The 25051-nt window shown below is 36.5% G+C and overlaps 1 long non-coding RNA gene and 1 pseudogene across 1 annotated transcript; one reads left to right on the top strand and one right to left on the bottom strand.

The window, feature by feature from the left end:
• The window catches only part of LOC132839518 (CMRF35-like molecule 1), an 89001-nt pseudogene extending 64914 nt beyond the window's left edge, over positions 1–24087 (top strand).
• LOC132839560 (uncharacterized) lies at positions 12506–16758 on the bottom strand. The gene is made up of 3 exons (XR_009647739.1): positions 16606–16758; positions 12814–12911; positions 12506–12638 (listed from the first exon to the last, which is right to left on the bottom strand). It is a non-coding gene; the product is annotated as an uncharacterized LOC132839560 (long non-coding RNA).
• Positions 24088–25051: the final 964 nt, after the last annotated feature.

Raw genomic sequence — 25051 nt, 5'->3', positions numbered from 1 at the left:
ATGTTTTCTTTTGACTGAATTTACAACTACTCTTGCTTTTTTCTGAACATTCGTTGGACTGTTGCAAGCTACATCACTGTCTCTAACTTGAGAATGATCAGTTACTTCCATGGTCTCATGACTGCTTTTGTCCATGACATTTGGGGTGGTGCTATCAGGGACAGAAGTGCTGGGAAGAACAGGGTCTGTGTCTGTATCATGCTACTCTCTGAACTGCTCTCATCACTGTCATCTTTGGAGTCTGGGACATATTCCTCTCCACTGTCTGGTGTAGAATCAAAGAGCTCATCTGAAGCATCAGGAATTAAGTCTTTCATCTAAAAATGAATAACAATTTAGTTAATTATGAAGAATTAGTGCTACACTTTCAATGAGAACAAAAAGTCAATTCAGTTGAACCTGCATAGTGTTCTACTGCAAACATCTGCCCCTCTATTAATTCCTAAATATTTGCACCTTTCTCAGGTACTTACTGTATAATTTTGAAAAGAAGTGTAGCTTTATAATGTCCTAGTCATTACTGACAAATCCTATGCTGTGGAAGATTCTGAAACAAGCTCTGTTATGAACTACAAAACATGACTTAACTATAATATATTTAACTATAATTAATAATATAAATTGATGCAAGTATAATCATTTACATTATATGATGTGTACCAATTCAACATGAAAAACTTAAAGACACTTTTGGTCCTCCTTAACCTTGGTATGCACATATCTTGTTCATCACTGTCTTCTGATGAACTTAGAAATGAGAAAATTTAGTGCAACCCAAAAAAGAACTATGTAATATAAAACATATAAAAGTCTGTTCATTGCAAGAAAAAAATGTTCCATTAACTATAGGAATAAAATTTATTAATTTGGGGTTAGATATAGAACATATTGAAAAACTAATAATTAAGATGTATTTATACACAAATACAAATATGAGTTGTTTTGTAGTTAATTCTTAAATATGACAGTAAACAGCTTTAACACATCATGGCCAAACCATACTTCCAGGGGACCTTTAACACAGTTCAGGTTCAAGTGATTTGTGGGGACACTATTCAGACTACAAATATCCCTTCCCCCATACCAAGACTATCACACACACACTAAACACACTACAACCTGCTTTGTGGGGACTCCGTATAGACATTACAAATTGACAAAATTAAAAATAAGGGGCATGGTTTGGACACTTCAAATGTCACTCAAGTAATAGCTTTCCACAATACATTTGTTGTCATGCACACTGAAGTGTTCCTTGAGACAGTAAGCAGGTGGTAAAGTACAACAAAGAAAGAGAATGCTCTAGCAAACAGTACTACTATGATTGAGATGATGTACCTGTTCAGTCACTGATGCACTAGTAGCGGTATTATGATCCAGAAGAGATGTAGATGTGATGGCTGTTGTTTTTCTTGGACATTGTTCTCAGCAGGGTTGTCCTCCATAACCTGTAAATGTATTGGATATTTGGAAAATTTAGTGCACCCAAAAGAAGACAAGGTTACACAAAACAAAAATGCTGTCCCTTCCCAGAAAAAATATATATATATTTGTTTTTCCATAGAAAAATATATTCTTGATTATAAAGTTAGATATAGAATATTGGGGAAGAGTTACAATTACAATGCATTCATACACAGTTCTCTAGTTAATTCTTAAATATGGCAGTAAACAGCTTTAACACATCATGGCCAAACCATACTTCCAGGGGACCTTTAACACAGCTCAAGATTAAGTGACTTGAGGGGACACTGTTCCAAGTAAACATATCCTTTCAACTATCTCATGACACTCACACATAACTAACTGAAACCTATTTTGTGGGGACTCTGTATAGAAACTATAAACCAACAAAATTAAAAATAAAGGACAATGTTTGAACACTTCAAAATGTTCATTACAAGAAATGTTAATTATTTCACAATAGGAATTACAGTAAGTAATTATGACATCCAGGTTATATATTGAATATTATGGCAAACTTTGAGAAATAGATACCTTGCTACGCCAAGGCCAGTCTGTTCCTCCATAATCATATGTAATTTCTTGTCCTTGTTTAATGTCTTTTAATGCAAACAGACAAAGATGTGGTCTCCTATCCACTTCGATCTTCTTCATTCTGCAATTTGGGTGCTTGTGGTCATCATTAACAAGCCTACCAAAAGATCCATCTTCTTTTGCAGCATCAATACTTAATACACATAGCAGAAGGGTAAAAGAAAAGACAAAATGTTCAGTGCCTGAATTAAGTGGACAGTTGCTGCAGAGGTAATGCACTATCATGTACAACAACAAACATGTAGAGGTAATGTCCAACTATCAACCATGGTACAAATGAATTAAATTATCAGCTTACCACCAAGTTTTTCCCTTCCACTGGAAGTCAAACATAAATACACCACATGCATCGTGGTACATTCTTCTCCTTCTTTGAGACTCTATGAAATCAATCATTTCTCCTCGGTACTCTGCCACAAAATCACCTTTGTCAAATGAAGTTAGAGTGAAGATACCATGCCCTGTTAAAGAAAATACAGTGAACTATTTACTCAGGCAATGTAACAATAGTGATTTTAATACTCATTGGACTGTTTTCATGATTTTGTGAAATCTCTGTGATTCAGATTTTTTAAACAAAAAAAGGATGTTTGTACATTTCTTACCTTTCTCTGAACTTATGTACTTCACCTCTAGCTTAGATGTCTTGTCACTCTTGGTAGTGACATAATAAATGGCATCTGTGAGAGGGCTGATCCTTCGTGGCATTTTAACTCTACAAGAAAATGTTAGTGTGATTTTTATAGGTTTTTCTTTTCCCAGTGATGTTTTTGATATTTTCATCATCAGAAACATGTTTGTACTGTAAGTGTAATAAAGCACGTTGTTCAGACAGATCAGATCACAGTTACAGCACCACACCAAGATTAATAATAAAACAAATTCATATCTACTATTGAGCTGTGCTTGGCCAGGCTAATAATATATAACACTTTTTTTTTAACAGACCCCATAATTATTTAAATATAGGCCTCTACCAAAGGGTTGCCCAATCAGCTTGTGTTAAAGTTTTTTTTAAATTGCTAATGAAATATAATGTCAACATGTGGGCTACCAAACGGTTGCACAGAACATTCAAGAGTTAAGCTACATATAAACACCACTAAACATTCCCATTTTCAACTATCAGAGTTGTTTTATTAAATTATCAGACATTCTAATGTGCTTGATAGAGAAGGCGTGCGCGAGCTCAGCTGGCTATTAAAGTCCGCTAGCATAACAATCCATTTAACCACTTTATCATTGCTATTAATTATAAATAACGTGTTGAAACACGCAAATAAAAAGTTACAAACTTATAAAGTACAAAACCAAACAACTTACCTTCGGTTATATGGTTTTGAAGAAGTTGGAGAATCTCTCATCAGCGCAATTGGAAACAGCAGTGTAATTAGTTAACCAGTGACTGCGGGGGCACATGGGTATTGTAGTTCTTATCCTACTTCCTGTGAGGTGTTTACGAACCATTAGCGCAGTCAAAAAAAAATACACTCCGCCATAACGAGACTGAGGGATTTCATTTCACCGTTTTAATTTGACACACAGTACAAAAATCGAAAGACTGAAATATGGATTAGTATTAATGACTCATAATGATTTGGAAAACATTGTTTTGATTTATAAATATATCTTAACAAGCTAGCTATCTATCAGTTTAATTAGGCTCTCTACATTTTCTGTTTATTTTAACTTATACTCAAATAGCCAAATTAATGACAAATTGAACAAAACTTTAAACGTATAGTCTTACCTCTTTGTTTTATAGCTAATACTATAATAATAATACTATTAGCTATATAGCTAATACTTTTAAGTGGCAGTAAAACTACTGTGCATGTGCAGATTACGCACGTACATCTACAAAGTAGGCGGTACCTTAATTTACATAAATTAGACTTGCAGAGTGTGTGAAGGTCAGCTGAGCTCCACCCCTAAAAAAGCCCGTTTCCAGACTGCAGGGGGCGACATAGAGCAAACCGTTCTCACACACACACACACACACACACCTTGACCAGACCATGACTTATGGGCCAGAACTAAAAAAATACGTGAGGCACCTATTTAAAGCCTCTCTAACACGTTTTAAAGCTTTACCCTTCCAGGGACGTGGATTGTTGTCCCCATAAAGATTTTGGTCCCCATGATGTTGGTGTGTAAACAGAGTGTTGTCCCCAGAAAGCGATAATTACAAACACACACACACACACACACACACACACACACACACACACACACACATTCATTCACATAGACCTGATTTAATAAGAGTGTAAACTCAGAGTGATAAATGGACTGTTTCCTTTCTTCCAGTTGATCCCACCATGAGTTCTGTCTCACACACCACACACTTCACTCCAACCCATGGGGACATGACACATTCAGTAACAGGTATAAACTTTTTTACCTGACTTCTTCTTCACATTTCTCTCACATCATTAAATCTGTCTCTTTTTTATTTCAGATAAGTTACTAACTTATACTCTCCACAAAACCTCCATCACTCCCTCATCTCAGGGTATGTAGAATATCTACCATGTTATTTTAAACATGCTGCTCTGCCCTGTGCTTTAACAACTGACAATGACAATTTATTTATATACTGTAGCACAATTAATTACAATTTCCCTACAAATATCCCATCAGTCATATGCTTTTGAAAATAAAAATATCTTCAGCCTGGACTTAAAAATATTAAGAGAAGAGACTTGTCTAATGGACATTGGCAAGTGTTCCAGAGCCTGGGGCAGCAATACAGATAGCACAATCTCCCCTGCACTTAAGCCTCGACTTTGGGGTAAACAATAGATCCTGGTTGGAAGACCGAAGGGATCTAGTGGGTTGATACTCAGTCAGTAACTCACTGAGATAAGAGGGGGCCAAACCATTCAGAAATTTATAAACGAGGAACAAAATTATAAAATCCATTATAAAACAAACAGGCAACCAATGTAGTGAGCGTAAAATAGGAGTAATATGTTCCCTCTTTTTTACCCCACACGAGTCAAGCCGCAGCATTTTGGACAAACTGCAAGAGAGATAAAGCTGTCTGGCTGATCCCAAAATAAAGCGAGTTACAGTAGTCCAGCCTAGATGAAATAAAAATGTGAATTACTTTTTCAAAATCTTTAAAAGAAATAAAAGACTTAGCTTTAGAAAACAGACGCAGCTGAAAAAAGCAAGCTTTGACGACTGAATTTATTTTTCGGTCAAACTTTAAACCATCATCAAAAATGAAACCAAGATTTTTTACCCATAATTTCAAATACAAAGACATCCCTCCCAAATCTGACAGGAAGTAACTGTAGACCCAGTACCATGTTTTCATTTCCCTTTAACCATCAACATCACAGCACCTTCTAATGATGAACATGTCACAGAATACACACATTAAAGACAGCATACACACATTAAAGACAGCATACACACATTACAGACAGAATACACACATTACAGTCAGAATACACACATTACAGACAGAATACACACATTACAGACAGAATACACACATTACAGACAGAATACACACATTACAGGCAGAATACACACATTACAGACAGAAAACTCAATTTAGGACAAAACATTCATGGCAGTTATATGGGCTAAACAAACAAACAAACAAACAAACAAATAAAAAAATAAATAAATAAATAAATAAATAGTGAAATCCTGAGTTAAAAAATAGTAAGTTGACAATATTAAATGTCCATGTACAGTTTAATATATACAGTCATGTGAACAGAATTAGGACACACCATCAAAGCCTGTTTTTTTTAAATAGTTAAACACATTAGTATTTAAACTTTATTTTAACAGTACTGAAAAAATTCAAGTAATAAAACTAAACAAATAAAACAAAAAAAAGTAATTTTTAAATTATCTATAAAACATAAAATAAAAATCTAATTTGTGAGTAAACAGTAAGGACACCCCCACATGTATTTGTACTTAAAATTAGTAAAATGACCTACAGGTGTATCACATCAGGTGTGAAATATTAGAACATTGTTACAGAGCATTTTGAATAAGTTTTGTCTTATTTAGACCTCAGATATTTAGTTTGATTTGCTCTTAATTGTTGAAGTGAGAGGTTTCACCATGGTAGATCCAAAGAGCTCTCTGAGGCCTTCAGAGCAAAGATTCTTGATGTTTATGAGTCTGGTAAGAGATATAAAAAGATTTCAAAATAATTTATAATCAGACATTCCACTGTCCAGAAATCATTTACAAGTGGAAAACATTTAAAACACCTGCCATCATGGACAAGTCACAACGCCCAAATAAATTCAACCTGAGAGCAGACTGCAAGATGATTAAAGAAGTCTCCAAAAACCCTACAATATCATCACAGGACCTACAGCAATCGTGCTACAGTTGATGAATCTGCATTTGCATGGTACAGTGCATGAATCTACCATCAGTAAGAGACTGAACCATTTTAAATATCATTGGAGAATGAGTCAATTTTGGACTTTTCTTCACAAACATTTAATGGACCATTTTATTACCAGATCATGCCATAAAACACAACGGTAGGCCTGAACTGTTGCAACTTAACAACTCGAAGGAGTAGTGGGAATCACTAATCAGCTGTCCTTACGGCAGGCTGGCAATTACAGAGCCCATCTACCACCACTGTTTGAGACTCAGACAACAGAGGAGGGTAGATGAAGTTACTGGAAATGTGACTTCTGCTCTGTAAACAAGAGTGCATATGATGGTAAAGGTGACTACAGAGATGGGTTTGTGGCGCATATCTGCAGTCAACCAAAAGTGAGTCAACCAAAAGTTAAAATAAGGTTTGGTAAAATAGATCAAAACAGTTCTAGACATTTATTTACAATGAGGTTTTAGGGATACTTACAAACCGAAATTAAAGGGAGCACATTCCTTTGAAATGAGTAAGCTCCGCCCACAATTCACACCTTAAGGGAGATTGAAACCACACCTGGTCAATCAGATGAGAGAACTACAAAGCTACAACCTACACTATAAGGTCAACAATTTGCATATCAACTGTATAATAAGATAACAATACTATTGTCAAGATCAACAATGCACAAAATTGTTACAGTAAATTAAGTATAAATGGGCAGAATATGGTTTAAAATATTGTGACACATTGTGTGGGTTTCTGTTCCAGGATTCACAACTATACCCCAAGTCACAACTGTTGTGTCTGTTGCACTAGTGCTGCTTCTCATTGGCCTTTTATCAGTTGGAGTGATACGGTGGAAAAAAAAGACCAAAGGTACTGCAAACAAACAAGCACCTTTTAATTTCCATTCACACAACAAATTAAAGTGTTAATGTGTTTTATTTTCAAACCGGTGCAGAAACAACCAATGCAGCCAAAGTCACATGAATAAACTTTCTCATGCCTATTTTCATGAGAAAGTGTGATAAAGATGTGAAAGATATCACTGAACCCACAAAACAACTGATCAAAAGTCACACAAATTATAAAAAGCAGTACAGCAATTCTTCAACGATGCATAGTGTAGAAAGGATATTCATTAACACGTGGACATATAGTTCCTCCACACTATGGATGTGAAATGAATGGACTGTAATTTTGTTCACTGTCTTTAGAGAATGTGATTTAAAGCAAACTCTTCTATCTTCAGGCTCTGGAACAGTGACACAATCTACCAGAGAGGTACAGGCCAGTGATTTGCTTCAGATGTTACTTTCACAAACAATTTACTTACAAACATTTTAATGTTTTTTATTTTCGATTTCAGACAAATGAAGATTATGAAAATGATCAAAATGTACTTCCTGTTCAAACAAGAGAAAATGTCAGTGTACCTGAATCTGTCTACATAGGTTTAGACCCAACCACCTGCCAATCAGACTCCGTCTATCAGACTCTGTCAAGTACTAATAACCAATCAGACTCCGTCTACCAGACTCTGTCAAGTACTAATAACCATTCAGATTCAGTCTACCAGACTCTGTCAAGTACTAATAACCATTCAGATTCAGTCTACCAGACTCTGTCAAGTACTGATAACCAATCAGATTCAGTCTACCAGACTCTGTCCCAGATCAATAAACATTAAGATTCTTGATACTTCTGTTCACCATCCAAGTGGACTGGTTTGAGCTGTCAAACTGATTAATGTAACCCCATTGTTTGTTTCTTGCTGCAAGTTTTTGTTTCTTTTTCTGAATTTACTCTTTTGTGCTTTGGATCTTTTCAATTTTTTTTTTATTTTTTTTTTTTATGTATGACAAATCACACACTCTTTGCATTGTATGTTTGCTAGTGGAGCTCTCAAGGTAGCTGGTCACGTGAATTATGAGAGTTTCTCTCTGAAAAAATTCAGCTCATGTCTGGCTTTATTTTCAAGCCTGGCACTTGATTCCCATGTCTCAGACCATGACTCATCATGGGGCTCACAGTTGGTGGAGTATGAGATAGTGAATCCTCTTTCTCTTTCACTCTCCTGCAGCTCCAAAGGTCACATTTTGGACTTGGAATCTTGTTTCACAATTTCTTCCTATCGAAACAACAACCTAATGTTGTCTTTTGCATCCTTTGAACAGTTGGTAAAGTGTTTTAATCCCCAAATCAGATTTAATAGGTATTTGCAACTTTGGAATTTTATCGAATTGAATTTTAATTATTTCTCATATTGCCCTCCAACTTCTTTAATGTAAATCAGTCCAAAAACAGGCTCTAAGCAGGATCTATGATGCACTTAACATGTATGATTCAACATCTTTAGATCTACTCAATAATAATACAGAGACAGGCGTAGACGAGCCATATTCAGAAAACTCGTACAAAATAATTCAGGGAATTTTTTAATCAGCCATTTGCCTTAGACATGCTGTAATACAATTTGGACTAAAGTCAGACTTTTTAAGATTAAAGCTGACAGATCCCACATGATAGATCAGTGTTACTCATTGCACGGCCCGCGAGCCTCCTGCGGCTCACCAAGCTTTAATATGCAGTAAATGGCAGTAAATAATACGATGATAGGATCATGTGGTTAAAATTTATTTCATTTAAATAACAATTTTTCATTTTCATTTAAATAAAAACTATATATATATATATATATATATATATATATATATATATATATATATATACACACATATATATATATATATATGTGTATATATATGAAATACATGGGGACAGGATGATAATTAGTAATAAACTATAATACCACACACACACAATACAGGTTATATATGTACGTTGTGTTATGGCTCAACACCCGTAACATACATACATATATATATATATATATATATATATATATATATATATATATATATATATATATATGTATATATATATATATATGTGTATATATATATATATATATATATATATATATATATATATATATATATATATATATATATATATATATATGTATGTATGTTACGGGTGTTGAGCCATAACACAACGTACATATATAACCTGTATTGTGTGTGTGTGGTATTATAGTTTATTACTAATTATCATCCTGTCCCCATGTATTTCATTCCCCCTACACCGCTTTATGAAAGTGTATTTTTTAACAACCAAAAAGTCTGAAGTCATATGATAAACTCTGGGATGAAGAGACCCTCCTGACTCTCTGAGTAGGAATTCTGAGTTGAGGTCCCAGTTTTCTTTGTTTTTCCTCTGAGTTCTGAGCTTTAGTCAAACACAGCATGACGTCCTGATTGGCACACAGTGATCCTGGAATAGACTCCTGACTCACTGTGACTCTGACCAGGATGAAGCACATGTATATAATCACAGTACAGCTACTTTAACCAGCCAAAAGTTGCTCAAATACATATTTTATTTTGTCTCACTGCAAATTAACATATAAAACATATGATGTCACTTTGGATGTCAGTATTTAAATATATTTACTCTGTGTGTGAATTCTGTAACCACATGACTGTTATTGTGAATAAAGGACAAACTTCTGCTGCAACATCACAGTATTGAAATTTGATTATTCACACTTTCTGTCATTACTTCTGCTTGGACATTCTCTGCTGGAACATTAGGGGGCATTCTGGCAGTGTGTCTTGTAATACTCACCTGTTGTAATTGGTTTTATTATTATGTGTATTTATTTCCTCTGCATTGCAGTCAGATTTGTGGGGTCCTCATTTTTTTGTTGGCTTCTGTGTTTCGGTTCCTGTTTCCTGTATTAATTTTCTGTGTTTTGTTAATAAAATCTCAGTTTTTATTTTGTTATCCCTGCATTTGGGTCTTTTTATCTGTGAAGACACCCCCGTTCTCTGACAGAAATAAATAAACATAATAAATATACCATTTACAACCACGTGACAGAAAACACACTGCCAGAACCCCCCCTAATGTTCCGGCAGAGAATGTCCAAGTCCTGACACTTTCATACACTCATCGTTTCTCTCACACAAGTAAGAGACAGTAAGTAATCTAATAATACATTTAACATAGGTTTGATTATTTTTATTTCATATTTAAAGTATGATCTACATTAACATGGGGAAAACATATATAAAATAATGTAATGTAACACTGAACATTTCTGTTCCAGATAATGTTAAGGAGCACAGGAAAACATATTATATTATATATATATATATATATATTATAATAAGAGTGTGTTTTAGCTCTTGTTTTACAGTTAAACAGTTTGACACATTGTCCTACTGGGTGTTGATAAAGTAGAGAGTTCATGTGTTCACACATATAGACTGAGGTGTTAAGACGACTCTGTACAAAGTGCATCTCATGCTAACACACCCTGCTCTCTTTAATAACATCTGAGAATTGTTCTAGTTTTCATAGGATTTTAGAGAACCATTGTGTTGTGATCCATTTTTTTTTCAGCAGTAATTCAGCTGTGGTATTAAATACACAAGTACACAATACAAAAACATCACCAGTTAATGAAGTAAATGTCAGCAAAGATGCATGACTTGAACCAGCTAGCATGATTACACACAGGATGTGCTGAGAATGTTAGTGTCACAAGCTAAGCGCTTTCCTTTCTTGGTTTTTAAATAAAAGCAGCTTTTTAATAGACGTGCTCTGAATGTAACTGACAATGTAAACCCACAGTTGTAGCATAAACAAGAAGGAAATGGTGACAAATCTGTTACAAAGAGCACTTTATAGTAGAGGATATCATTCAGTCATGAAGCTGAATATTTATATTAATAAAATATTTAATAATATTTCCAGCATGTTTTTAGATTTTATTTAATGTGATTAGAGAAAAATCTGAGCATTCACACTATTTCAGAAGAAGTGACTACAATCAAAACAACAGCAACAGTTGTTAACCACATCCACTTCTGCTGATTCTTTACTTTTTGCTCAGCGGTTGGACACGAGAGACTTATCTTTTGAGTACATACTGTATTGAGCAGTAGGGAGGTTTTCTGTGTGTTGCAGCTGTCAGGGAATTGTTTTACACATCACCCATGTAGTGTATGAGTATGTTGAGTGGTGGTTAGTACATCTACTAATATGCTAATTAATGAGGTAAAGTGTTTGACATACAGCTCACAAGAACAACTTCACTCTTAAGTAGCCTGATAGAAGTGATAGAAGGCCTCGACTGCCCTACAAAGAACAAGATTTGTGATGCTCTTGTACTTGAGCAGAGTTTGATCCACATGGTGATGTCATTGTATTGCAGAAGATCTCAGAAAACAAACAAAAACATTACTGTCTGTTCATTCGGTTCACATAATGTCAAGGTCTTCACTTTATGACCATCACAAGCCATTATGCATTGATTTTTGAAGGTCAAGGCTTTGCTTTAATCACTGGAGCACATCTAGTTTCAGACTGGAACATTTTACAAACTCTTATATAGTCAAACTCTCTACAGACTGAGAGGAAAAACAAAGAAGTGACATCACAGTTACGTTGCGGTACACAACTCCACTGGTCATTAGTTTAGTATCAGAAACATGTTTTCTGTTCTTTTGTTTCTGTTACATTGACAGCAGCTGTTGTAACAACGACACTCAACACTTGACACACACTTCCTGAGTGGTTTTCTGTTAGCAGCTCAAAAGTGGAAGTGGACATGATGTTGCTTTCTTCTAACGCCACACAAAATGACACCCAGTCACAGAGACAAGGACAGTGCTGGAGTGTTGTATAACTAATATTTTATCATTTTTATTTTCTGAAGTTTCTGAGTCTGGATTTAGAATGAAGATCCTCCTCATCTTCATCTTCTTCCTGACACCAGGTAAGTAAAAGCACTTCACATTAATCTTCATTGTAAGTGTAACATTAAAGAATTGGACATTTAGCACAGACCTTGTATTCATGGGCTCCTGTGTTTAATGTAGTGAAGTTCAGGGCTGCTGAGACTTTGTGTTTAGCTTCAAAAGCACACAGAGGAGCTTCACTTCACTTAGTGCATGAAGACAAGTACATGTTTAAGTGACCACGTGACCATGACACAAGTGAACATGATCTCTGTTTATTTACAGTGTAAAATTGAAGAGTTGTTCTAACACTAGTCCTTAACTACATGTGACATGTTTAAAGATCAGGGCTGATGTTTTATCAGAGCGGTCGACCTGCAACCTCATCTCTCTTCTTCCTGTTAATCAACACAAAATGTGGCTTTAATATCTTTATCAACTAAAGTAGATATCAGATGTCTGACATGTTTGATTTAGATTATTAAGATGAGAGTTTGGTGTTTATAACACGTGTATTATACGTGTAATAATACGTGTATATGATATTCTAACACATACGTATCACTTGTGTACCTTCCTCTTCTCTTACACTGATGCACCATCTTCCTGGATCATATTTCATTCCACTGTATATTATTCTCCAGCTGGTACTGATGCTGTAACTATAGTAACTGGATACAGAGGAGGATCAGTTCAGATTAAATGCCCCTATGAATCTGGATATGAAGATAACAACAAATATCTCTGCAGAGGTAAATGTTCCTATGTGGTGAATAGAGACATTCCTGTTAAATCTGGATCTCCTGCTGAAGACCCCAGATTTTCTCTGTATGATGACAAAACAGCCCGAGTCTTCACCGTCAACATCACTGATCTGAGACCTGAGGATGGAGGCACTTACTGGTGTGTGATAGAGCGGATATTATCACCTGATATTTACACAGAGATTCTACTGCAGGTTAAAACAGGTGAGTGTTACACAGAGAATAAATAAATCTCACACATTATTTCACTGATTATTAAATATTGTTATTGAGGCAGATTATGTGCAGTGTGTCCCAAAAATCTCCATACAGAGAGGAAACTAACACTTTAGTATTATTTATTCAAAAGTCTTTTACTCACACACACAGACACACACACACACACACACACACACACATTCACTCACACTCCCTCACACACACACACATGCACACATGCACACTCACACACACTCACACACACACACACTCTCTTTCTCTCACACACACACACTCACGTGCACACACTCACACACACACTTACTTTTGCACTCATGCACACACACTCACGCACACGCACACACACTCACATACACACTCACACTCCCACACACACACACACACACTGACATACTCACACACACACATACACACACACACACACACGTTCATTATGGTAGAGAGTTGAATCTGTGTGAAATGTTTTGTAAATGAAGTTAAATGTATTAAAAGTCTTCATTTCCTCTTGTGGAGACTTTTGTGATGTTCTGTACAATAGACCTGATTTAATAAGAGTGTAAACTCAGAGTGATAAATGGACTGTTTCCTTTCTTCCAGTTGATCCCACCATGAGTTCTGTCTCACACACCACACACTTCACTCCAACCCATGGGGACACGACACATTCAGTAACAGGTATAAACTTTTTTACCTGACTTCTTCTTCACATTTTTCTCACATCATTAAATCTGTCTCTTTTTTATTTCAGATAAGTTATTAACTTATACTCTCCACAAAACCCCAATCACTCCCTCATCTCAGGGTATGTAGAATATCTACCATGTTATTTTAAACCTGCTGCTCTGCCTTGTGCTTTAACAACTGACAGGAAGTAACTGTAGACCCATTACCATGTTTTCATTTCCTTTTAACCATCAACATCACAGCACCTTCTAATGATGAACATGTCACAGAATACACACATTACAGACAGAATACACACATTACAGACAGAATACACACATTACAGACAGAATACACGCATTACAGACAAAATACACACATTACAGACAAAATACACACATTATAGACAGAATACACACATTACAGACAGAATACACACATTACAGACAGAATATACATATTACAGACAGAATACACACATTACAGGCAGAAAACTCAATTTAGGCCAAAACATTTATGGCAGTATATTTTTCACAAGTATTTATTATTATTTGTTTCATATTTTGCAGGTTTTTCCCAAATAATAATAATAATAATAATAATAATAATAATAATAATAATAATAATAATAATAATAATAATAATAATAGAATTGTATTGTATTCTCAGGATTTCTGTTGAAATGAATACAGAACTGTTTGTGAAACTTAAAGCTGCAGCCACAGTAACATTCCCACCCAAAGGTCTACTTCCCCTCTACACCTGGTGCACTCACACTTATCTCACAGTGGGTTGGTTGTCTGGACAGATGTGAAGTCTAATTTTCCGGTTTCAGTCTCCAGGGTGTTTTTACTCATGCAGTGTTTAGTTCGTTTGAACAGAACTCTGTTATTCTTTGCCTCACTGTGGTCTTGTGCTCAGTTTGGGTAGGTTACAGGTCTTAATACTGAGTTATTCTGGCAACAACCCAACATGTTGGTTTAGAACATCTGCTCTTTTGACAGCATTTTTATTTTAATGGTTTTATTTGAAAGTTAAAGATATACTGTATGTAGATCCCGTGTGGTTGAATGTTTTCAGGTAATTATTGTCCACGTCTTTAAGGTGAATGAACTCAGACTGTCATCTGACTCGAGGTCATCTGACTCGAGGTGACTTCTAAACAAACTCTACAAGGGGTTTTGATGCAGTGAGGAAACTCTGTATGAACTCCAGAAGGAAGTGTATCAAACATGCCATGTTTTAGGTTGTAGCTCATATCTACACAAAATGCAGTTAAACTGAGCCATGAGGCAAGAACCAATCAGATCACAGAGCTGTAGCGCTGCAGACATGCTCTCTGTTTGGGAAATGTTAAACGAATAACAAAAAGGAAGACGTGCTGGATGTAATACACAATAAAGCTTTACACCCTTTACACACTTAACCCCACCTCTATCTCCGGCTACAGGAAGGTTTCACAAGTCTAATGTAGAAGCGGTGTAAGTATGGGTGTTTACCCCCGGGGTAATAAAACCTACTCTAAATCTAAACAAAGCACAACTTTACAGTGTTAATTCTACATCACAGTAAAACATGTACAGTGTTAGAATGTTACAGCAACAGACAACTCTAACTACATGAACTCAGGATTGTGTTCGGTTTATAATCACCAAAAAGTGTGTAAACTCATGTTTTTTACAAGGAGATTTTCAGCCAAAGCTTTTATCAGCATGAAAGAATACAGACTACAGAATAGAGACAGTTCCTATATGACCAAATATTCCAGTTTCAGCCACATCAAGTTAAACATCCAGTCTGAAGGCCACAAAACAACCACATCAGCACACACACACACACACACACACACACACACACACACACACACACACACACACACACCACCTGTACATGCACGTGCACACACACACACACTCTCACACACACACACACACCTGTGCATACACAAACACATACAAGCAGACACACGCATATACACACTCACGCACACGCACACAGGGCTGTCAAGTGTCACGCATTGAGAGTGACAGTCCCTCATTTGGGTCTTTTGTCTCGATCCCGCCACACATTGTATTTCTCACGCAGAAAAACTTTTTGACTATTTATCATATATTTAATAAGCCGTAGTGCCCAAAATGTATCTGTCCGCACCACTGTCTCTATGGAACCGGGCAGGAGGCTACACAATAGCCAATCAGAAAATATCACGATTAATATTAATAACGCAACAACCAATGAAAAAAAAAAAACATATTAATTAGAGAGGGTATTTTCGATGGTGGGTTTGAACAAAACCTCAAGAAACAGCTTTTCTCTGGACGGGACATTGTCCTCAATCATGACCCTAAAAATGTCTGGGCTTGAGCCGAACTGTTTTATATGGGAGCAACATTACAGATAAATGAGTCCAAAAAGGCAACAAACACTTACAATAAACACCAGTCATAATCTCTCTCTCTCGCCCTCTCTCCCACTCTCTCTCTCTCTCTCTCTCTCTCTCTCTCTCTCTCTCTCACACACACACACACACACACACACACACACATGCACATATATGCACATACACACACGCTTGCACGCACACACGCTCACACATACACTCACGCACACACATACGTGCACACATACACACACATGCACTCACACACATACACAGACTCACATATACACAAACCTAAAGTTTAATTGTTCTGTTTTCTTCCAGGGTTCCAAACTTTACCTGTCATCACTGCCGTGTCTGTTGTTCTCGTGCTGCTTCTCATTGCCCTTTTATTTACTGGACTGATTCAGTGGAAAAAGAAGACCCAAGGTACTGTATTCCATTCACACAACTACTTAATGTGTTAATAAAGTCAGAATTAACTCATGAAAGGTGAACACAGTGAATGACGCACAACACTGAGGTGTCACTTATGTGTGTAATATAAATACACACACACACACACACACACACACACAAAATACATTTCCTGTAGAAACTACACATCACATGACTTTTAAAGGTGACTAAATGCTTTTAAGCCTGATTGTCATAATACTGACAAATTTGTGAATAGCCAATAGGAGTTCAATATTATTAATAGTACTAATAGTAATAATAATATTTAATGTTTTACATTTTCATTTTATTACTCACAATTGCAATTATTTTTCTCTAAATAACATTTTAATTTTTATAATGCATATTTGGTGATGAGTGTTTAACTTCTATTGTGTTTGTAAACACTTTAACACTATTAATCAGGGCATTTATTCACATTCACATAATTAGTAAAGTAGAGTAAATTAAACGAGTCTCCAGAGACATTAATCCTCCAAGTAGAGAGAAATGTACATGCATGAGGTCCATAGAGACAAGCACCCTTTGCAAACTGTATACATTTATTTATTTATATTATTTGCTGTTATAATTTTTATTTCACATGTCGTAATGTCATCTTTAAAACAGTTGCTTGTATTTTTTCCCAACTTTCAGCATCATCTTCAGCCCAATCGTTAAAAAGCTCCTCAAACCCCCATGTGGTAAGTTGTGTTCTTCTAAAAGCTGATTTCAAAAAGGGGGGCACGGTGGCTTAGTGGTTAACACGTTCACCTTACACCTCCAGGGTTGGGGGTTCGATTCCCAACTCCGCCTTATGTGTGTGGAGTTTGCATGTTCTCCCCGTGCTTCGGGGGTTTCCTCCGGGTACTCCGGTTTCCTCCCCCAGTCCATTGGTTGATTGGCATCTCTGGAAAATTGTCCGTAGTGTGTGATTGCGTGAGTGAATGAGAGTGTGTGTGTGCCCTGCGATGGGTTGGCACTCCGTCCAGGGTGTATCCTGCCTTGATGCCCGATGACGCCTGATAGGCACAGGCTCCCCGTGACCCAAGGTAGTTCGGATAAGCGGTAGAAGATGAATGAATGAATGATTTCAACAAAACCACAGAAATAACGATGAGGTCACATGATGGATTGCACAAAACCAAACATTACATGCTGATGAAATTTGTACAGAACCTTTAAGGTTAAAAGGACTTAAAGTTAATCCCTGATTATGTTCTAGTTGAGGACTTGGCTGTGAGATTTATAATAATTATTTCACTCACACCACATTTGAACCCAGGCATCAGTGTACAGGAGACTTGAACAAACTGAGTGAACCACAACTTAGGTTAGAACATGTGTGTGTTACTAGTGTGTTAGCAGAAGGACTGAAGTCAAGTGGAGCTTGTGAGAACAAGAACAAGAAGTTAGACTGCAGAGGAGAAACCTTTGACTGTTTACTACAGAAAGTTAACTAAGAAATTAAAGTTTTGGTGCCCAAGAGTGTGGCTATACTGAGAAGACGAGACAAACGAGCACAGATGAAAGTCTAGAGCTCTCACACAGCTCTCTGCCTCCCCTTTCTGGCAGACTAAGGTTGTGACTGCCTGCCCTTTACATACAGTATATACACACACATGCTCGATGTCCACTTTATTAAGAACGCCTGCACATTCACACAGCTATCCAATCAGCCAGTCGTTTGGCATCAGCACAATACATAAAGTCACGTAGATAGAGGTTTAAGAGCTTCAGTTAATGTTCATATCAAACATCAGAATGGTATAGTGGTAGCTCAGTGGCTAAGGTGTTAGTCTACTGATTGGAAGGTGACCCACAAGCTGCTACTGCTGGGCCCTTGAGCAAAACCCTTTACCTTTGGTTGTATGAATTAAACCTGCGTTGCTCTGGATAAGGGCATCTGCTAAATGCTGTAAATGTAAATCAGAAGGAAGGAAAATGTCTGATGTCTGTTACCTTAACTGTTGTTGACATCACACAGGCTGTTTTAAGTATTTCACAACCTGCTGGGTGTAATGCATAAAACATTGAACCTTGTATAGGCTACAACTGCAGAAGACCTCAGTGGGTTTCACTCCTTACAACCCAGAACATGACTCACTGACAGGAGGGAATTTCTGTGAGTTTGATATGAACTTTAACTGAAGCTCTTCACCTGTATCTGTGTGACCTTTGGCAGTGTGCTGCAGCCATATGATTGGGTGATTAGATAACTACATGAATGTGCTAATACTACTCAGTGATGGTCTGGCATTGCTATAAAGTGCCCAGTGCGTGAACACATATTTAAACAGTCATGATCTGGGTTTATTTTAATCTTGTGTGCAGTATACAGTAATACAGCACAAGGATAAGGTTTCTGATGTAAAGGTTATTGAATTCAGTATTTCACAATGTCCACAAATATTTTGATAATAAATAATTATGAAAGCATAGATATAATTAGAAATAAAACCCATAATATTATCCATTAAATCAGCCAAATGTTGTACATATGAATCAGTTTCATTTTGCCAAAATATATTAATAAGTACCATATTATATGTACCTCTGTCACGTGTCTGTGTTTCTCCCTGGCCGAATTCATTACTTCAGAATGTTGATAAATTATTAAACATTATAAAGATGTGGATTTAAAGCATCTGGCATTTACAGTTTTTTTCAGTCGCTAACAAGCGTTTGTCCAAACAGTTGTCACATTTTCAAAACTCTAAACACAATTAGCACAGCATCAGTCTTTTGTGGCCATACCATTCACACATTTCATGTCATTTTCACACAATATGCAATCAGTGAACACATTTCCACAATGCTTACATTTTCTTAACAGACAAGTTATACCTCCCAACAAAATTATGGATTGTTTTTGTAGTATTCACGAATGTTAACACACAACATCCCACAATAGCAAAAACAATATTCCAAACCTTAGATGCAGTATAAAAACCTCTTCTTTTGCAATGATATCAGTTCAAAAACAATATATCTCAGCTGATAATAAACAAACAATTGAATAATTGACACACAGCTGATTTATGTTGGGTGAATTGGGCCAACCACAGCTGATTCCAGTCTGGCTTAGACTCAGTGGCAGGGGTTATTTTTTTCTATTACTATAAAATGAGGACTTTGAGGAGTGATGTTTTTGGAAACAGAAACAGAAAAAGACAAATACTGTAATGTCTGGACGCGGAAGAAGAAGAGCGGAGGGAGTGTCAGGGAGAAGACCAGCTCCAGTGAGAGATACAGGGCCAGGGAGAGATGCAGTGAGAGGTGCAGTGAGAGGTGCAGGTGCAGTGAGAGGTGCAGTGAGAGGTGCAGTAGGAGGTGCAGTAGGAGGTGCAGGTGCAGTGAGAGGTGCAGTGAGAGGTGCAGTAGGAGGTGCAGGTGCAGTGAGAGGTGCAGGTGCAGGAAGAGGAGCAGACCCAAGGAGAGGGCAAGGTAGAGGTGTAAGAATGCGTGGTGGTGGCATTCCAAGGGCTGCAAGAACAGTAGTCAGTGATGAAATTCGTGCCACTATCATTGACCATGTAATCAACCACGGTCTCTCACTAAGAGAGGCTGGTGAAAGAGTGCAACCCAATTTGAGGCGGTCAACAGTTGCCTACATTATTCGCATCTTTCAACAAACCAACAGGTAAGTATTGCATTTTACCTGGATTATTTCTATTCTTACTTGACATGTCAATAAGGTCATACAGTAATGCATATGTTGATTTTTTTCCCCTCTAAAGAATGCAACGTCTTCCACCCTCTGGGGGAAGAGGAAAGCTCCTCAATAATGATCAAGAGCTTGCCATTATAGAAATGGTTGTTGCAAATAATGCAATATTTCAACTGCATGAAATTAAAACTAGAATTGTGGAGTACCATGAGATATTTGGCAATATAGAAAGCATCAGCCTCACAACCATTACACGGACATTGTCCAAACACAGAGTGCGTGAGAGAGTCAAGGAGCTACGACGACAATATGTCCAGGTATAGTGTATATTCAATTCAATGTCCAGCTTTGCTCTTTGCAAGTAGGTAACCTACACAGTAATAGGTTACAGTACAGTATGGTATACAGTAATGACATGATATACATAAACTTTGTTTCAGAGAGTTATGGAATTAAAGGCCAAATAGGCCCCTCATGAATTCATTTACATAGATGAGGCAGGATTCAATCTATCCAAAAGGCGTCGACGTGAACGAAATATAATTGGAAAAAGGGCCACAGTTGATGTGCCAGGACAGAGAGGGGCAAACATTACCATGTGTGCAGCAATGGCAAATGCAGGATTACTCCTTCACAGATGTCAGGTTGGACCCTATAATATAGCGCCTCCTTGCCTTTCTCAATGATTTCCACCAGCGCCTGGTACCAGAGCAGGATCGGGAGGGTGAAAACATGAGGACCTTTGTAATTACCTGGGACAATGTTGCTTTCCATCATTCGCAAGCAATAACAGCATGGTTTTAAGTCCACCCAAGACTGGTAAGTCTCTTCTTTCCTCAACCCCATAGAGGAGTTATTTTCTGCATGGAGGTGGAAGGTTTCTGACCACCTGACCAGATGTCCCTCCTTGAAGCCATGGATGCTGGCTGCAGGCACATCACAGTTCAAGATTGCCAAGGGTGGATCCGACATACCAAGCGGTTTTATCCCAGGTGCATCGCCTTGGATGATATCAGATGTGATGTTGACGAAAACATGTGGCCTAACCATGAAGATCGCAGGGATTAGATACATTAATACATTAATGATATTTTTAGTTCCCCCCTTCTTATCTGGGTTTTTTGCTGTTTTGTTTTTTGTTTTGTTTTTTGTTTTTCAGAATGCTCTTATATATAATATTTTGTTCACTGTAAGCAATACTGTAAAACTTTTTCTGTTCTATTATATTGTGTTTCTGATTTACTGAAAAATAACTGATTTTCTTTTTACTGGAATGCGTTTGAATGTGAACATTACTGTACATGTGGACATACAGTTCCCAACTAAGACATTTTGTGTAAAAGGTGGATTGCATGTTACCTGAAACATAAAAGTCTATGCAGTTTTTCTAATGTCAACAATAACCAGTATTTTGAAACCTGGTGTACTTTGATTGACTGCATATACCTTGTGAAGTGAAAACAAGTGTTATTCTTTGACAGAATAATTTCATTTTGAGTCAGATTTCCAGTGTTTCGGTAAAGTTAGTGTGTGCAGAGAAAGATGTGTTCTGTTTTGAAATGGAGAGTTAGTATATATTTAACAAAATGTGTTTTTGAGAGGAAAATTATCAATTTGGCCAATTGTGTTTTGTAGGTGTAAGTCTGTGTTAAGAGTTTAGAAAAATTATCTTAAGTATAGGTAAGCGCTTGTTAGCGATTGAAAAAAACTGTAAATGAATTAAAATGAAATATATACAGATTTTAGACCATATTTAAGACTTTAATCTGTTTGAGCTGTTTTTAAGAGCTTTTTTTTTTTTTTTGTAACTAAATTGAATATAATTGTTTCTTTTCCTTCTTGTGCTCAGCTTCCAGCACCAGTCTATGACTACGAGGAGATTAAAGACAGCAGATCTCTTTCTAACACAATATACTGCACTGCTCAGTTATCCACAAACCTCCCTGATGGTTCTGAAACCATTTACTGCAACACTGAATTACCGACAACTACAACTGTTTATTCTACAGCACAAAACCCATCAGATTCTCCTGATCAGGACTTCTACTCCACAGCTCAGTTACCCTCAGCAGTCAGTGCTACTTCACCATCAGTGGTGAAATCAGGTGAAAGTCCAGTGTATGCAGCAGTGAGTTTTGAGACCAGCTCTTATGGTGCAGCTCCAACAGACATCTACAAGAACAAGAGCAACTCCTGTGTTTATGCTACTGTAAATAGCTAGTTAGCATTCATCAGAATGCTAATCATTCTGAGTTATTTGTTCTTTTTAGCAGCCATTTATATATTATATTATGATATAACATTATTGTGATAATGTGCATTTGGTCTGATGTCATAGTGCACACTATTATGGGATGTATTATGTGTACGCCTGACTAAAGAGGTAAGTTTTTAATCTACATTAAAACTGGGAAAGTGTGTCTGAGCCCCGAACACTATCAGGAAGACTATTATAAAGTTTGGGAGCTAAATAAGAAAATAGCAGCAGTTTGTAATCAATTCTAAACTTAACAGGTAGCCAGTGTAGAGATGATAAAATTGGGGTTATATGGTCATACTTTCTTGTCCTAGTGAGAACTCTGGCAGCTGCATTTTGGACTAACTGTAGCCTATTTATTAAAGATGCAGGACAACCACCTAGTAATGCATTACAATAGTCCAGTCTAGAGGTCATGAAAGCATGAACTAGCTTCTCAGCATCAGATACAGACAGGATGTCTCTCAGCTTGGCAATATTTCTAAGGTGGAAGAAGGCTGTGTTTGTAATAAGAGTGATATGATGAAGACAAGTTACTGTCTAATAAACACCAGGTCTTTCACTGTCGAGCTACTTGTAACAGTACATCAACCGTCTACTGGTTTTTGTACCGATAGGTAATATTTCTGTCTTATCAGAGTTTAACAACAGAAAATTTCGTGTCATCCAATATTTTATCTATTTAACGCACAGTTATTTTGGTGTTAATGAGATATATAACTGTGTATATAAAATTTGATAGTTCATTAGGATCTAAATTAGGTTTCTTACTGATGGGCCTAATAACTGCCAACTTGAAGGATAAAGTCCATTCTTTATGTCGCTGTACTATTTATTTCTCAAATCTGATTGTTCAGAATGTGTTGATTCATGTTTATCACAACAGTCCTGACAACAGCACAACAGGGAAAAAGTAAGCCATCTTATTTTAATATAGTTTTTAAAAATTAATTTTTTGTCAAAAATATATGACACCTGGAACATTCAGAATATGTATATGTCTATTTATATATAAGTCCCTTTTGATTATGGACTGTATTTTACACACAGCTTACATTTATTACTCATGAAGGTTGATGTAGCTGTTAACCTCCTGAAACCCGTATACTACTGTTGTGTACATTACAATTTACATTGCAAATAAATTTAATCAGTGTTTACAAGGAAGCAGTTTCGCAAAATAATTATACATAACAGTCCTCATATAAGGTTGGTACAATAAATATATATAGACAATGAAGTTGTGAGAAAATGTTATGTCCTCATATGAGGACATTCGGCTCACAAGAGGTTAATAGTAAAATATGTGTCATATTTCTGCTTCCTCTTGTTTAACTGTGTGTATATCTGACTTCTTTCACATATGTTTGTTATTTCTGTATTTGGTTTTGATTGTTTTAGATTGATTTTCATTCAATTAAATCAATTGCACACTTTTACAACAGCATCTGTGTAACCTGGGAATATTAAATATTTTAATTACACAGAACATTAAACAATGAAGGCTGAGGTTCCTGTCATTATGTGAATCCTGAAGACAAAAAAAAAAGTCTTCATCTTGCTTTCTTCTCATTCTGTACCAGTCCAACTGGGTGCTTCGACTGATGGATCTCAGATGGTTCACTGATCTACTGGACTAGCAGGAGCATGTGTTATTAATAAAGACTGTAAAGCACTTCAGTCAGTTGAACTGATTAAAAGCATCTGATAAATGATGTAAATATAAATGTAAATAGAAGACACTATATAAGAGCCACACTGTAAACATGAGCTGTTGCAGTTCATTCATCCGTGAATCTTTGCAACAAAACCAGCTAATAGTTTTCCTATTTAAGTGTAGCACATTAATATAAGGACACATTAGTATTGTACAGGTTTATTTATTGATATTGGTATCATAATATCATATAATGAAACCTACAGTAAGACATCTCTGCTATAATACAGTCAGATGATATGGAGTTACAGTAAAACATACGTATCTAACACACATGATTATTTTACTAACAACAACTTGTACTTCACATCTTCTATAATAAAAGTAATCAGGAGTCAGGATTCAGGACAGGTGATTGACAGAGAAATCACTCTGTATCATTTGTCTCCTGTGTTGCAGAGCGAGAAGCAGTTTCAAATTCAGAACAGTGTGAAATCAAGGTGTACTCGAGGTTCTGAGTCGGATCTGCTGCAGGATCTGAGGGATCTGCTGTAGGATCTGAGGGATCTGCTGGAGGATCCGAGGGATCAGCTGGTGTCTCAGTAATGGTGTTAACACTGCATGGGTCTAGATGATAACTGATGTCACCAATCTCTTCGTAATCTTCTGAAGTGTGTTCGAGCTGAAGAAATATCCACCAAGGGAGAAAATAATACAGATATAATTGAGATGAATGTGAATGTGCATTTTAATAACATTATAT

Source organism: Tachysurus vachellii, chromosome 24 (genome assembly GCF_030014155.1).
Source record: "Tachysurus vachellii isolate PV-2020 chromosome 24, HZAU_Pvac_v1, whole genome shotgun sequence".
NCBI classification, from domain to species: domain Eukaryota; kingdom Metazoa; phylum Chordata; class Actinopteri; order Siluriformes; family Bagridae; genus Tachysurus; species Tachysurus vachellii.
This window is presented reverse-complemented; position numbering and strand designations above follow the sequence as displayed.